The sequence below is a fragment of the Meles meles genome, chromosome 7 (assembly GCF_922984935.1).
Source record: "Meles meles chromosome 7, mMelMel3.1 paternal haplotype, whole genome shotgun sequence".
In the NCBI taxonomy this organism is placed as follows: Eukaryota; Metazoa; Chordata; class Mammalia; order Carnivora; family Mustelidae; genus Meles; species Meles meles.
In genome coordinates, this window is record NC_060072.1 from 20,502,430 (window position 1) to 20,517,179 (window position 14,750).

A 14,750-nucleotide genomic window follows, 5' to 3' on the forward strand; every position below is an offset into this window, starting at 1 on the left:
AGGTGGGAAGAGCAGAAGGAGATGAAGAAAGAGAATCTCAAGCAGACTCCCCGCTGAGCACAGAGCCAGACATGGGCTGGATATCAGGACCCTGACATCATGAGCCAAGCCAAAATCAAGAGTTGGATGTCCAACCAACTTAGCCACCCAGAATCCCTAAGAGACTTGATTTTAAAGGGAGATAGAGGTACAACTTCACTGAATATAAACAGGGGGAAAAAAAAGGAAAATCACAACCAAAATTCAGTACTGAAATGTTGATTACTTTTCTTTGTTTTGCCAACTAAACAGAGTGCTGTATGACATAATGAATCAAGACTAGTAGTTGTGTTGTGTTTTGTTTCGTTTTCATTCTACTAGAGCTTGTACAGAGAACTTCAGGGTGGGAGATCTCTTCCAGCCATCAGAAGTAACAGGGGATGCCTCAAACATAACATATGCAGTGATATCCATGAGTTGCCGAATGAAGAACTAGATTTCAGAAGAACCCAAAGGCACTTATTAGTCTGAAAAACTGAATCAAGACAGCTTCAGATGAATGCTGAAGTGATTTACTGCTGTGCACTCCAAAATAATACCTTGGCTAAACCAAGGAACCTACAGACTGTGGAGGAGGAGAGGCCCCAAGAGGAGACATAATGCAATTCTGAAACACTAATGGACATGAGGTCTCACTGTGTGTAATTTTCTTTCCTGCCTGCTGGACTGCTAAGGTCAAGGGAAATTGCTGGTAGTACAGTTTCATTCTTCTGCCTGCTCTACAGCCTTCCATAAAGCTCTTTTTAATTTCAATGCATGTAGAAAAAGTCAGAACAGAGGAGAACAGAAGCTAAAAAAAAAAAAAAAAAAAGAACTCTAGTGAGTAACAAACATCATTTTCTTAGAAGACCATCACAGTCTTGGTTTAAATTAAATCTGCAGATAATAGCTGGCACCACTGGTTTACTAAAACTCTTGGCCAACAAGAAATCCAGCAACAAGATTACTCTATTTAAACAGAAGCACAATGGGATAGATTTGGTTGCAAAGAAGCTAAATAATACTAAGTTAGACCCTTTAAAAAAACTAGAGGTACCTTTGTGGCTGAGTTGGTTAAGTGTCTGCCTTCAGCTCAGGTCATGATTCCAGGGTCCTGGGATTAAGCCCCACATTGGCCTCCCTGTTTGTGGAGTCTGCTCTTTCACCCCCTCTCTCTGCCCCTCACCCTTGCTCATGCTCTCTCTCACTCTACTTTTTCTCTCTCAAATAAATAAATAAAATATTTTTTAAAAATAGCCAAAAAACGCATATCTGGCTTGTATCAGCCCAGTTATTAAGGCCTAGGAAAACAATTACATCTGACATGAATTTTATTCAGGGGAAATTGCTGAATGAGCATAAATAATGTGAAAGTCAAGAAGAAATGATGATCCAGGCACTATGCTAGGCTCTGTGGGGGAAGCCTTTGCGGTCCTCATGAGATTTCCATGAACTAATTACATGGAGAAGCATGTAATTACAGCATGTAATCAGTGAAGCCCTGAGGCCTCAATCAGAAGTTATGCCTTTGCTCATACTGTTCCCTTTCTGGAATGCCATGCCCTCTACTTCCCTGCTCAGTAAATGCCTATTCATCTATTCATCCTTCTAGACCCAGGTCACTTCCTTGAACCTTCCTGAAACCTCTGGACAGAGTTTGAAATTCCCTTAGCACTTTCACAGAAACTTTTTCAGGCTGTATACCAATCATCTGTTTTGTAGCTAATTAACGGCCTCTCAACACACTGAGCATATTATGGGAGGTTGTATATTCCAAAGACGGCCCTGACAGTACCTTTCATTCCACATATCTTCTAGAACATTTTCACTCTCCATCAAAATGTAGAATCAGTCCCTTCCCTTTGATCCTCCTTCTGCAAATGGATATAGTAGAAGAAATGCTTCTGTGTCTAGGTCATAAAAAAGCACTTCTGCCTTGTTCTCTTGAAACCCAGCCACCATATGACAGGAAAGCCTGAACCAGAGGAGCCTCAGAAAAGCCTGTGGAGAGATCACATGGAAAGGAACCAAGGCCCACAACCCACAGGCCAGGTTGAGCTGTCTGCTAACAGCCAGCACTAACTTTCCAGTTCTGTGAATTAGCCATCTTGAAAAGGGGTCCACCAAACCCCTAGAAAGAGTTCCTCTAGCTGATACCCCATGAAGCAGAGAAAAGCTGTTCCCGCTGGCTCTGTTCAATCATAGATTTGAGAGTGAAATAAGGGAGTGGTTTTTTTTTTAAGATTTTATTTATCTCTTTGACAGGGAGAGATCACAAGTAGGCAGAGAAGCAGGCAGGGAGAGAGGGGGAAGCATGCTCCCTGCTGAGCAAAAAGCCCAATGCAGAGCTAGATCTCAGGACCCTGGGATCATAACCTGAGATGAAGGCAGAGGCTTTAACCCACTGAGCCAACCAGGCTCCAAGGAGTGTTATTTTAAGCCACTAGTTCTAGAGTTGTTATGCAACAATAGGTAACTAGAACACTTTTTTATTTTTGATTCTCCACTGCCTGGCACAGTGCCTAAAATATGATAGACACTCAATAAACATATGCATGATGATCAATACACATCACAAGAGTTGGACATGGTGGAGACGACCTTCCTCTTTTATTCCACCTGTGGGCAGTTGTGGGAGAAGGAGTTTTCAGCTTGTCTTTGCTCTGTTCTTTCACTTTCCTCTGCATCACAAACACATGGATGTCTATGCAGGCTTTGAGTTACTCTTTCTCAAATTAAAGATTTGGTCTCAATGAACTTAGCTCTGTTTTGAACAAACAGAACTATTTAGTGTTAGCATCAAAGCAAGGGTGTGGGTGTGGGAAAGGCACTGTGATTGTGGACAATTCACCCAGCCATGCCCATGGGAAACATCAGAAAGGGCTATCCCACCACCATCTTGGTGGGGGTGGTAGTAAGTTTCATGATTTACAACTGTAAAACTATTTGGATATGACAGAGGTGAGGGCTGGCATAGCCCTAAGTGAAGGGAGAGGTGGCTAGTCAATCCTGTCAGGAGTAGGGCTGATGGCTGCCCTGTAATGTTCTTTGTCAGCTTGGCACCCCTGCCCCTTCCTAAGGCCCCCTCCTTATTGCTGAAAAAAAAAGCTAGGACTACATTTTCAGAATCCCCTTCCCTGTGGAAAGATGAGTGATGCTTAGGTGAAATCTGGAAGATGGAAAAGAAGCAGCTATTTTTCCACCTCAGGTAAGGAGTTAGAGGCAGTTGTATAAGTTATTTGTGTAAGTTAAAGACGGCTTCAGTGAGTTTTCTGAGAATCATTTGCACCATAGTCAGACATTCTTGAGATCTCTGTAGTGGTTTCTAGACCAGCTCCTGGACCCACCCCTATGGTACTTCAGGAAGTAGTTTGTACTTCACTCAGTAGCCTTATCAGCAGTGCCATAAGCTTCAATATTGAAAACTTCATTCTTGGAAGACATAGAATGGCTTGTCTTCATGCAGAACCCTAACTCTAAGCAGTTACAAGCAGTAGGGAAGACATGAAGAAATTTTGGTGTGTGTATAGGCAAAAGGGTGGAAGAATTCCAAAGAGGTTGCACCAACAGAGATGACAGCTAAACTGATGAACCGCAAAGAAAAAGTTAAGGAGGGGATTTGCAACCAGATCTGGTCTCCCCAAGGAGAGACTGTTCAAGCATTTGATTTATCCCTGCTCTGTGCCCTGGGAGAAGCCATTTAGATGCAAAACACCGCAGTCCTTCCCAACCCTTCCTCCAGCCAAATCCAGCTGGTTCCCCGTCCTGTAGTATACCCTCCCTAGTCAGTTCTACTTAGTCTTCCCAACCTCATCTCTGTCCACACAAGCAAAAATGCAAGACAAATGTAAAACAGTGGAAAACTCTAAACTATCTCGGAGTGTAGGGCTTAGGAATGCAAATTCCAATTTCTCTGTGCTATCAGCTCTCCCATTATTTTAGAGACCTTCTCTGAACTTCTGGAATGAACTAGTGACTCCCTCCCAGTATTCTTGCCTATTTTCTCCATAGTACTCATCACATCTGACATATTTGTTTACTTGGGCCTCTCTTCCCTCAATAAGAGCAGATACTCATTAGTTATTTGATGAATGAATAAAGAATGAATCCATCTGGAAATGGAGTCGTCAGACAATAACAACTGCTCTTAAAATATGCCTAAAACACAATAGGAAATGAGTTAAACCTTGGTCTCTGCCTCAAGGGACAGTGTTGCATCATCACTTTTGCAACCAAAGTATGTCAGGCTTGGTTAATGAAATTCAGCATATAATTCATCGTTTTCAAAGTTTCCACTTGCAAGGATTATAGGCAGGAGACCATGAATTTAGAGTTCTCTGGACTGCTTCAAAGCTTTGAAATTTCTCCATCTCATTAATGAATAAGTATGCCATATCTCCAGTATATACTTTGAGTAACCTTCAGCAGTTTCATATAACATGCAGTAAAAACAACAGGAACAAAAATGACACCATAAAGAAAGGGCTTCAGGTCCTTTCAGAAGTGCGGCAATGCAATGGCCACATTTGGTACAAAGTAAGGGATGACAATGCAAATTGTGTTTTATATCAGACAAGTTCAGTTTAGATCACTTAGGAAGTCTTTCCGATTATTTTGTCTTGTGGGATAATACCAACTCAGTTCTTCAGCTGTGCTTTGTATAATGGGTAATTTTTCTGTTAATATTATTCTGTGTCTAGCAAAGGAATATGCATGAATTGTAAGAAATGTGTCTTTATTTAGATAAATGTTTGAGTAAGTCAGTTCAAGATAACTTTGTACTGGTCATCTTGACCTGGCAACAGAAGTGCCTAAATAAGCAAAAGCAATGGAGGCAATTAATAATTAGGCCCTCAGATCTTTAACTGGTCTCAAAAAGTATAGTAAAAGTAAGGGGTTGGTGGGGAGGAGAGAGAGGAAGAGAAACAAAAGAGAGAGAAGAGAGAGAGACAGAATAAGACAGAGATAGAGAAGGAGAGAGGACTCCCCTATAATCTAATGGAACTGTCTTAAGAAGATGGAACAGAGAGAATAAGGACATGATTCTGATGGACTGATACGGGGCAGTTGTAGGTGACACCAAAAAGGACTGAGTCCTGGCAATGAGGTAGGACTTACCACTCATATCTTTGCTACTTAACAGATCAGGGCAAGGACCCTCAGGCCAAGAGGTGATAGGGTTGAATGCCTGAGATAAGGACACAGACCACCAGTGGTTGAAGTCACTCCCTTCATTATCAGTACCAGTAGCAAGCATTTACCAAGCACTTAATGAGTGCCAGACTCTTACCTAAGCATATTATAATGTGTTAACTCCTTTGCTCCTTTTAATAACTCCATTAGAATTTGCCATGTTTGGGGTGCCTGGGTGGCTCAGTTGGTTAAGCGGCTACCTTCAGCTCAGATCCTATGATGGAATTCTGCATCGGGCTCCTTGCTCAGCGGAGAGCCTACTTCTCTCTCTGTCTCTGCCTGCCACTCTGCCTACTTGTGCTCCCTCTCTCTGACAAATAAATAAATTTTTTAAAAAGATTTAAAAAAGAGAATTATCTGCCATGTAATAAATGAAGAAACTGAGGTAGTAAGAGGTTAAGAACCTTACCTAGTTATTTATTTAACAATTGATAAAGTAGTAACTGAATCCACAACCCCTGAAAGGCCAATGTTACCCTATTTTCCCCCTCAAATACATAGGTCTCTTTCTGATTCAAGAGTCTGATGTCAAAAGTGCTTAAATTAGTTAGTCCACATGAAATAGCTGCCTTTAGTTCCTCTAGCTACCTCATGAACACTGAACTATTTGATGTTGAATCAAAGGGTCTAACTCAGTGATTCTCAACAAGGAATGATTTGGCACTCATCTGCTTCCCTTCCTGGAGATATAGGACAATGCTTGAAGATATTTTTTGTTATCATAACTCTGGGGGGAGGCACTACTAGGATCTAGTGGACAGAGGCTAGGGACGCTACTAAACATCCCTTGGTATACAGGACAGCCCCTACAACAAAGACTTACCCAGCCCAAAAGGTCAATAGTGCAGAAGCTGAGAAACCCTGGACCTAAATTGGTGTTACCTAGACACAGCCATGGAAATCAGCTGTTCACTGACAGGGTAAAATTAAAATGTCCATGTGCATTTCTTCTCTTTATTTTCATCAAGGACCCTCATGAATTCCCTGGTTACTGGGATCTCAAATTGGGCCATCCGAACCCCACAGACTTGTCAAAATCTCAACTACAAACTCATTATCAGTGGTAGTGAATGCTAATGGTGCCTGGCCCAGAAGTCAAGCTTCCATGACTGTTGGAGAAATACCTTTTGTCAAAAACGAACACCATTCACCTCCTACCATCTCCACAAACCTCAGCCAGTGACTAACATGGGAACCCTTGGTTTAAAAGTGACCCAGCTATGTGGTATACTCTCTGCTGCAGAGCTTACCTGTTGAAACAAAGAACCATTTTTGTCTTAGCTTTACTCCCTGCCCTTTTCTACTTTCCTCACTTCCCTTTCTCCTGAGAGTACTCTGATGATCAACTTTAGCAAAATCCTCACTTCAGGTTCTGCTTCTTCTAAGGAAAACCTAAATAGACTCCCTACTGAGTACAGACCCAACATGGGGCCTGACCCCAGGACCCTGAGATCATGATCTGAGCCAAAATCAAGAGTCAGATACTCAACAGACTGAGCCACCCAGGTGCCCCCTAAAATAGCATTTTTAAAAAGGGGCAAGTGAAAGTATGCATCAACAATGGTAATCCCAGATCAAAGATGGCAACAGAGTAGGAGGGCCCTGGGCTCACCTCATCCCACAAACACAACTAGGTAACTATGAATTCATCCGAAATATCCCAGAAATTAGCCTGAATACTGGCAGAACAAAGTCCACAACTTAAAGGAGAGAAGAAGTCACATGAAGAAAGTAGGAGGTGTGGAGATGTGGTTTAAGACAATGAATTTTGGAACACTGAAAAAAATAAAAATAAAATAAAACTAAAAAGAGAGAGAGAAAGAGAGAAACAGATCATAGGTTCTGTGGAGCGAAGGGAGCTGTGATTGCAGAGAAGGGAAAGAGAAAGAGGAGCACACAAGGGAACACACAAGGAGAATATTTCCCCAAAGCCACTGGCTTCGGAAAAGAGAGGGGCTGAATTTTGTGAGTTTTTGTAACCAGTAGGACTTAAAATCTGGAGTTTTAAAGGTCAGTGGTCATGGCTGGGATAGAGCTCAAAGGGCACTCTCTTGTTCCTGGAGAGAAGGCAGGCAAATAAATTAGGGGCAGACAGTATGGAAATAGCAATCTGAAAAATGCCTGGGACACACAGTGGGGAGATTATTTGTTATTCTGGAGGCAGCATTGGAGGAGACATTTCTCCAGGAACAAAGGAACTGGCTGGTGCCATTTCTGTCTCCAACCCCTGAGCATAAACAGAGATGCCTGAGGGAAAGAGCTCACCCAGATACTGGCTGCCTAACTTGCTTACATCAACCCCCCCCCCAACACACACACACATACACACACACACACACACACACACACACACACACCCCTCCCTACCCACCCCTATGCTGCTGTGGAACTGTCCCTCTCAGTCAAGCTTGCATCAGTCCCAGCACGGTGGACCCCTTTCCCCAGAAGACCAGCACAAAACCCTGCTTACACCATGTCTCCTTCCCAGAGAGTTCTGCAGGGCCTCAGTTCTGGTGGAGTCTGTGTCAGGCCTCATTTCACAAGCAGACAAGAGCACACCTAGTTAAAACTCACCACATTCAGGCCAGGAAGCAAACACTGCCTGTAGCCGGCAAGGAGAGTCTCTGCAGATGATTGGCATAAAGGATAGAACAGTCAAAATACAACAGCAGAACACACACAGCACACACCAGAGACACTCCCTAAAGTGCCAGGTTCTGGGTACTCCATGATCTCTTCTTCATAAGGCCATTAATTTTAGGAGTAGGAAACATAATTGGTTTTTTCTAACATAGAGAAGAAGGCAGAGACTTAGACAAAATGTCAAGTTGGAGGAATTTATCTCAAAAAGAAACAACAAGAGGGTCACCTGGGTGGCTCAGTTGGTTAAGTGTCTGCCTTGGGCTCAGTTTGTGATCCCAGGGTCCTGGGATCAAAGTCCACGTTGGGCTCCCTCTCCCTCTGCCTGCCTCTCTCTATGTCCCTCTCTGTCAAATAAATAAAATTTTAAAAAGAAAAAAAGAGGAAAGAAAGAACAAGATAAAGCTACAGGCTGAGATCTAAGTGAAACAAGTATAAGTAACATGACTGATGGAGAATTTAAAGTAACAGTCATAAGGATACTCACTGGGCTTGAGAAAAGAAGACATGAGTGAAACACTTACAACAGAGATGAAAGAGTTAAAAAAGAATCAACCTAGAGATGAAGAATACAATAAGCAAGATTGGAAACAGGTTCAACGCAATGAACAGCAGGATGGAAAAGTGAAGGAACTGATTAGTGAATGACCTAGAAGACAAAATAATGGAGAAAAATGAAGTTGAACAAGAGAAAAAGAAGAATTAAGTAACAATAGGATAGACCTAAGGAAATCAGTGACTCCATCAAATATAACAACATTCATATTATAGGAGTCTCAGAAAAAGAAGAAAGAGTAAAGGGGGCAGAAAATTTATTTCAAAAAATAAAAAAATTTCCCTAATCTGGGGGAGGAAACAGAGAGCAAGATCCAGAGGCAGAGAACACCTTACAAAATCAACAAAAGTAAGCCAAAACCAAGACACACTGTAATTAAATTTGAAAAAACAAAGTGATAAAGAAAATAATCTTAAAAGCAGCAAGACCAAAGAAGTCCTTAACTTACAAGGAAAAATCTGTAAGTTTAGCCAGAAACTTGGCAGTCCAGAAGAGAGTGGCATGATATGTTCCAAGTGCTGAGTGGGAAAAATCTGCAGCCAAGAATACTCTATGCAGCAAAGCTATCATTCAGAATAGGAGGAAAGATAGAGTTTCCTAGACAAACAAAATCTAAAGAAGTTTGTGAGCTCTAAACCAGCTCTACAAGAAATGTTAAAGTGAACTCTTTGAGTGCAAAGGAGAGACCAAAAGTGTCAAAGACAAGAAAGGATCAGAAAAAAATGTCCAGAAACAACCACAAAACAAGTAATAAAATGGCAATCAATACATATCTATCAATAATTATTTTGAATGTAAATGGACTAAACGCTCCCATCAAAAGACACCAGGTGTCAAAATGGATTGGGAAAAAAAAAAATCAAGACCCATGTATATGTTGCCTATAAAAAACTCATTTAAGACCTAGAGGCAACTGCAGCTTGAAAGTGAGGGTGTGGAGAAACATTTATCACACAAATGAATGTCAAAAGAAAGTCAGAGTGATATACTCACACTTATCAGACAAAATAGACTTTCTTGTTCTTGTATTGTTTTTATCCTGCTTTGGTATTAGGGTAGTACTAGCTTCATGGAATGATTTTGAATGTGTTCCCTCTATTCCATTATGTTTAAGATTTGGTAAAAACTGTCATAAATTATTTTTTTAAAATGTTTGGTAGAATTTACCAATGAAATCATGTGTTCTTGGGCTTTCCTGTCCTGGGAGAGTTTGTTTTTTTTTTAAAGATTTTATTTATTTATTTGACAAATACAGATCACAAGTAGGCAGAGAGGCAGGCAGAGAGAGAGAGGGAAGCAGGCTCCCCACTGAGCAGAGAGCCCGATGTGGGGCTCGATCCCAAGACCCTGGGATCATAACCTGAGCTGAAGGCAGAGGCTTTAACCCACTGAGCCACCTAGGCACCCCTGTCCTGGGAGAGTTTTGGTTCCTAATTCAACTTTCATTCTTGTTATTGGTCTAAAAAGATTTCTTATTTCTTAGATTCAATATTCATGATTCAATCATGGTAACTTGTGCATTTTTAAGAATTATCCTTTTTTTTGGTAAGTCATCTGATTTGGTAATATATAACTTTTTATAGTAATCTATTATGACACTATGTATTTTCTGTAGTTATCTGTTGTATTGTTTCCTCTTCCATTTATCATTTTGGTTTTTGAGACTTCTCTTTTTTCCTCAGTTAATGTAGTTAAAGCACTGCCTTTTTTTTTTGGAGGGGCACTGGCTATTACTTTCAATGTTATATTATTGCTTATTCTGGTCTCTATTTTATTTCTGATTTTTCTCTGTTACTTTTCCTCTACTAAATTTCAGCTAAGTTTCTTCTTTTTCTATTTCTTTGTGGTGTTATGTTTATTTGAATTTTTTTTCTTAATACTGTTAGGGCTGATTTTATGTTAAAACCTGTTTAACCATTAGGGCCTGCTTAGCCAGAGCAACTCCATACTGCCTGGGTAGCCACATTGTTGTTCATATCCACGGACTTCATTCCGAGAATAAACGCCCCAGTAGTACCTGGTATGGTTCCGGGTACCGATTCCGGGTAAACGCCTTAACAATAGAAGCCACATACCTTGGGTCTGCGGTTATGCCCTATAAAATCAGCCTATAAGATTGGGGCAGGGTCGCTCTCTTCGGAGGCAGCCCTGGCCGGTCAGTCTGACTTCTAATGCTTGGCATAGAATAAAGTTCTACATAACTTTCACTTTGTCTCAGTCTCGTTCCCCTGGCAGGTCAGTCTGACTTCTAATGCTTGGTATAGAATAAGGCTTTGCATAACTTTCACTTTGTCTCAGTCTCATTCCTTTGATAACGGACCCCAACAATACAAGCCCGTAGCATAAATTTTACTCTAACATCTGCTTTTGCTGTATCCCATAGGTTTTGGAATACTATATTTTCTTTTTCTTTTGTTTTAAAACGTAGTTTGATTTGGCATTTGATTTCTTATCTGACCACTGGCTTATGCAATAGTGTTGTTTAATATTTACATATTAAATATTTAATATTTACAGTGTAGATTTTCCAGCGTTCTTTATTGTTGATCTTTTGTTTTGTAGAATTGTGGTTAAAAGCCATACTGGGTATGATTTCAGTCTTCTTAAATTTGTAGTATTTGTTATGCCTTTTTTTATGTGATTTAACCAGGGGATTCTTCTGTGTGTACTTGAAGAAAATCTGTACTCTATTTTTCTTGGATAGAATGTTTATATATATATATATATATATATATATATAAAAGTTCTAAAGTTCTAAAATATGCTTCAAGTAAAAAATATTATCGTTGAAAAAAATAATAAATTGAGGGTACTCATTTAAAACAAAGCATATCAGAGGGGAGGTGGGTGGGGGTATGGATAAAATAGGTGAAGGGGATTAAGAACACCCTCATGATGAGGACTGAGTAATGATGTATAGAACTGTTGAATCACTACATTGTATACTTGAAACTAATATAATACTGTATGTCAACTATAGTGGAATTAAAATAAAAACCTTAATGAAAAAGCCAATGGTAACCCCTGATAGACACTGTTATGGTCTGAATAACATAATATGTTGAAATCCTAATCCCCAATGTGATGATATTAAGAGATGGGAGTATTTGGAAGGTTATTCGGTCAGAAAGGCGGAGGCTTCCTGAATGGGATTAGAGTCTTTATAAATAAAGGAGACCCCAGAGCACTAGATCACCCCTCCTGCCACGTGAAGACACAGTGAGAAGGCAATGGCTATGAACCAAGAAGTGGGTCCTCAGCGGAAACCAAATCTGTGGATTGCTTGATCTTGGACTTGCCAATCTCCAGAGCTGTGAGAAATTTCTACTGTTATAAGCCATCCAGTCTGTGGTAGTTTGTTACAGCAGCCTGAAGGGACTAACACAGAACTACAAGGAATCTGTAGGACTTTGATGTTCGGAAAAATCTGTTTTCTCTGCTCTTATGATTGCCTTTAAATTTCTTTTCCCTTTACCTCAACCTGAGACCCTTGGTAATACATACAAAGAAGTATGTATTACCAAAGAAGTACCATTCTTTGACATACAAAGAAGTAGAGATTATTAAGTAAAGTAAATCTCTCTTTTAAGGCCAGAAAGCACTAGAGGACAGGAATTTGGATAGTTCAGTTTGTCCTGACACTCATCATCATAGTTTTAACTGTGAAGGAAGGAAGGAGTCCCTGTTTCTCTCCTCATATCTCAGAGCTCTGGATCCTGAGAGAGCATTTATAGCAACTAGCTGGATGTGGTTGTAGAACATAAACAGGGATTAAAAAGAGAAAATGTAGTATGGGCAGGAAGACTGTAGGCGAGAACTTCTGGGTGAAATTAGTTTTAAATGGGGAAATCTTTGTGAAATTTTCCCTTGAAGAGGCTAAAGCATGATTAGGATGGGCGAAAAATATTTAGGTTTAGGTGTTTGTTTTTTAAAGCTCTGGATTGATCTATAACTTCATTCCCTGAAGAAGGTAAAACCAAATCCTCTGGAAGCAGATAAATACCTGAACCTTGAGAATGCTAAACTTGTTACCTAATGTATTGAGTTTTTCCAAGAGCATTACAGATAACCATTAAGCTCATTAATGCATATACATTAGCAACAAATGGTCAGTTGATGTTACAATTCCTAATGGTTACATTTTAAGGGATTTGTAAACTATATGAAAAATTTTCTAAAGTTTGCCTTGAAAAACTATTTTTAAAGTATTAATATACTTTATTCAGCTATTATAACTATAATGATAGAATAATAAATATTTATTAAATGCTTAAAATATGACAGGTATAGAGCTAAGCACTTGATATGAATTATCTCATTTAACTATCATAATAACCATGAAGTGTATCTCATTACTTTCATTATGTAGTTGAGCTAACTTCCCCAGGAGCACACAGCTTTTAAAGTTGGAAAAAAAAAAAAAAAAACAAGCACTGAGAATGTCTAGACCCAGACTTTTAATCACTCTATTGGCTACCTATGACTGTATAGCAGATCGCATCATGAATTTACTGGCTTACAACATACATTGGGGATCTCAGAGTTTCTGTAGGTCAAAACCCTGGCACAGCATAGCTGGCTTCTCTGCTCTGGAGTCTCACCCGGTTCCAATACAACTCTTGGTTAGGGTTACAGTCACATTAGAGGCTCAAGTGAGGAAAGATCTCCTTTCAAATTCCCCCAGTTGTTGGCAGAATTCACCTTCTCATGGCTGTAGGACTGAGGTCCCTGTTCTCTTGCTGGCTGTCAACTGGGAGCAACTCTTGACTCCTAGAGGCCATCCCATCTTTCTTTGCACCTGGCCTCCTCCACAGATTGTCTTACAACCTGGTAGCTTACTTCCTTAAGGCCAACAAACAAGAGTCTTTCTAATGTCGGTTGACTGAGATGGGGTCATAAATACCATAACAGAATCACAGAAGTGAATTTCTACTACATTTGCCATAGTCTATTGGTTAACAGCAAGTCACAAATCCTGCCTGCATTCAAGGGGAAGAAATTATACAAAGGTGTGAAAACCATGAGGCAGGTCTCACTGACTTTAAGGTTCTTCCACCACAACCACTAGGCAAGTAACAAAATGGAATCATGCTTGTGCCAAGTTCTCAATTTTTGCCAAATGTGCACATGTTATTTACAATATTTTAATTTCCTATATTTCCTTAAATGGACTCACTTTTAAATATTATAAGTATTATAAAGAACTTCTACAATACAGTCATATAGGAAAATCAATATTACTTGTCATAAATAGAAGGTAAAACCAAAGCAAAGTAAAATGCAAAATAAAATAAAAAAAACACGATTTATAATGTACTATGTATTTGCCTATACAGTCTCATTTAATCATCACACAATTCATAGTAGCAATATCATCCTCTTTATTAAAAATATGGAAACTGAGATCCAGAAAAGTTAAGTTAGCCACTCAAGATGATGCAGCTTGTAAGTGGTTGTAACAAGATTCAAGTCCATGGCTAATGGTAGCCAAAGTGCACAGTCTAAACAACACCCAACTTCATTATGAATCCCGACTTTCCTGGTTCCTTTTCCTAAGTCCACCTGTCTCCTCAGTCTTTCTCCTAATCTCCTCAACTCTGAGGTCCATCTTCAAATACCGGAAATGAACACTATATACAAAAATGAAGAGCAAGTATGCTCAGGTTTTAATCCTAGCTTTACTTCTTGTTGGCCTCGTCCCCTGAGGCAAATTAGCTTTACTTCTTGTTGGCCTCGTCCCTGAGGCAAATTATTGCCTTGCCTCAATTGTCTCATCTATAAAATGGGGATGATAATAGTAGGTGCTTAATAAATGTAAGAGTTAAAATTTTAATATTATTTTTGTTATAATCTCAAAGGAAAATATCCAAGGTGCCTAACCTTAAGTGTTGTGTATGTGATTGTTGCAATTAGGTTTTCAGTCCTTCTAGAAATAAGAACAGAAAAAAAAATTGACAGAATGCATTATTTTGCATTTTTTATGTGTTTTTAAAGCTTACTATAATTAACGACATTTAGGGGCAATGCTGTTGAATAGGACTGAGTGGATGGGAACTTGAACCCAAACCAAAGAGTTGGTCTTATCTAGGAACATTGTCAAGATACCCGTATCAGGAGAGGGAAGATTGCATTTTTGGGCACAGATGCAAGCAAGTGGGTCCCTGCAATGGGTGGAACTTGCGGTCATTTTGTTGTTGTTGTTGTTGCTCCAAGGACATAGCACTGTAAATTCTTCCTTCACTCTTCTACAATGTTAATTTTGGAAAGTGATTTTTGTTAATATGAAAACATGCAGTTATTTCTCCCATCTTAAATAGAAAGAACTCTTTCTTGACCCAACTTC

At 39.7% G+C, this 14,750-nt stretch overlaps 1 protein-coding gene across 3 annotated transcripts in view; it reads right to left on the reverse strand.

The window, feature by feature from the left end:
* Positions 1-14,750, reverse strand: part of ANO4 (anoctamin 4) — a 384,614-nt gene that overhangs the window by 193,269 nt on the left and 176,595 nt on the right. The window lies entirely within an intron of this gene.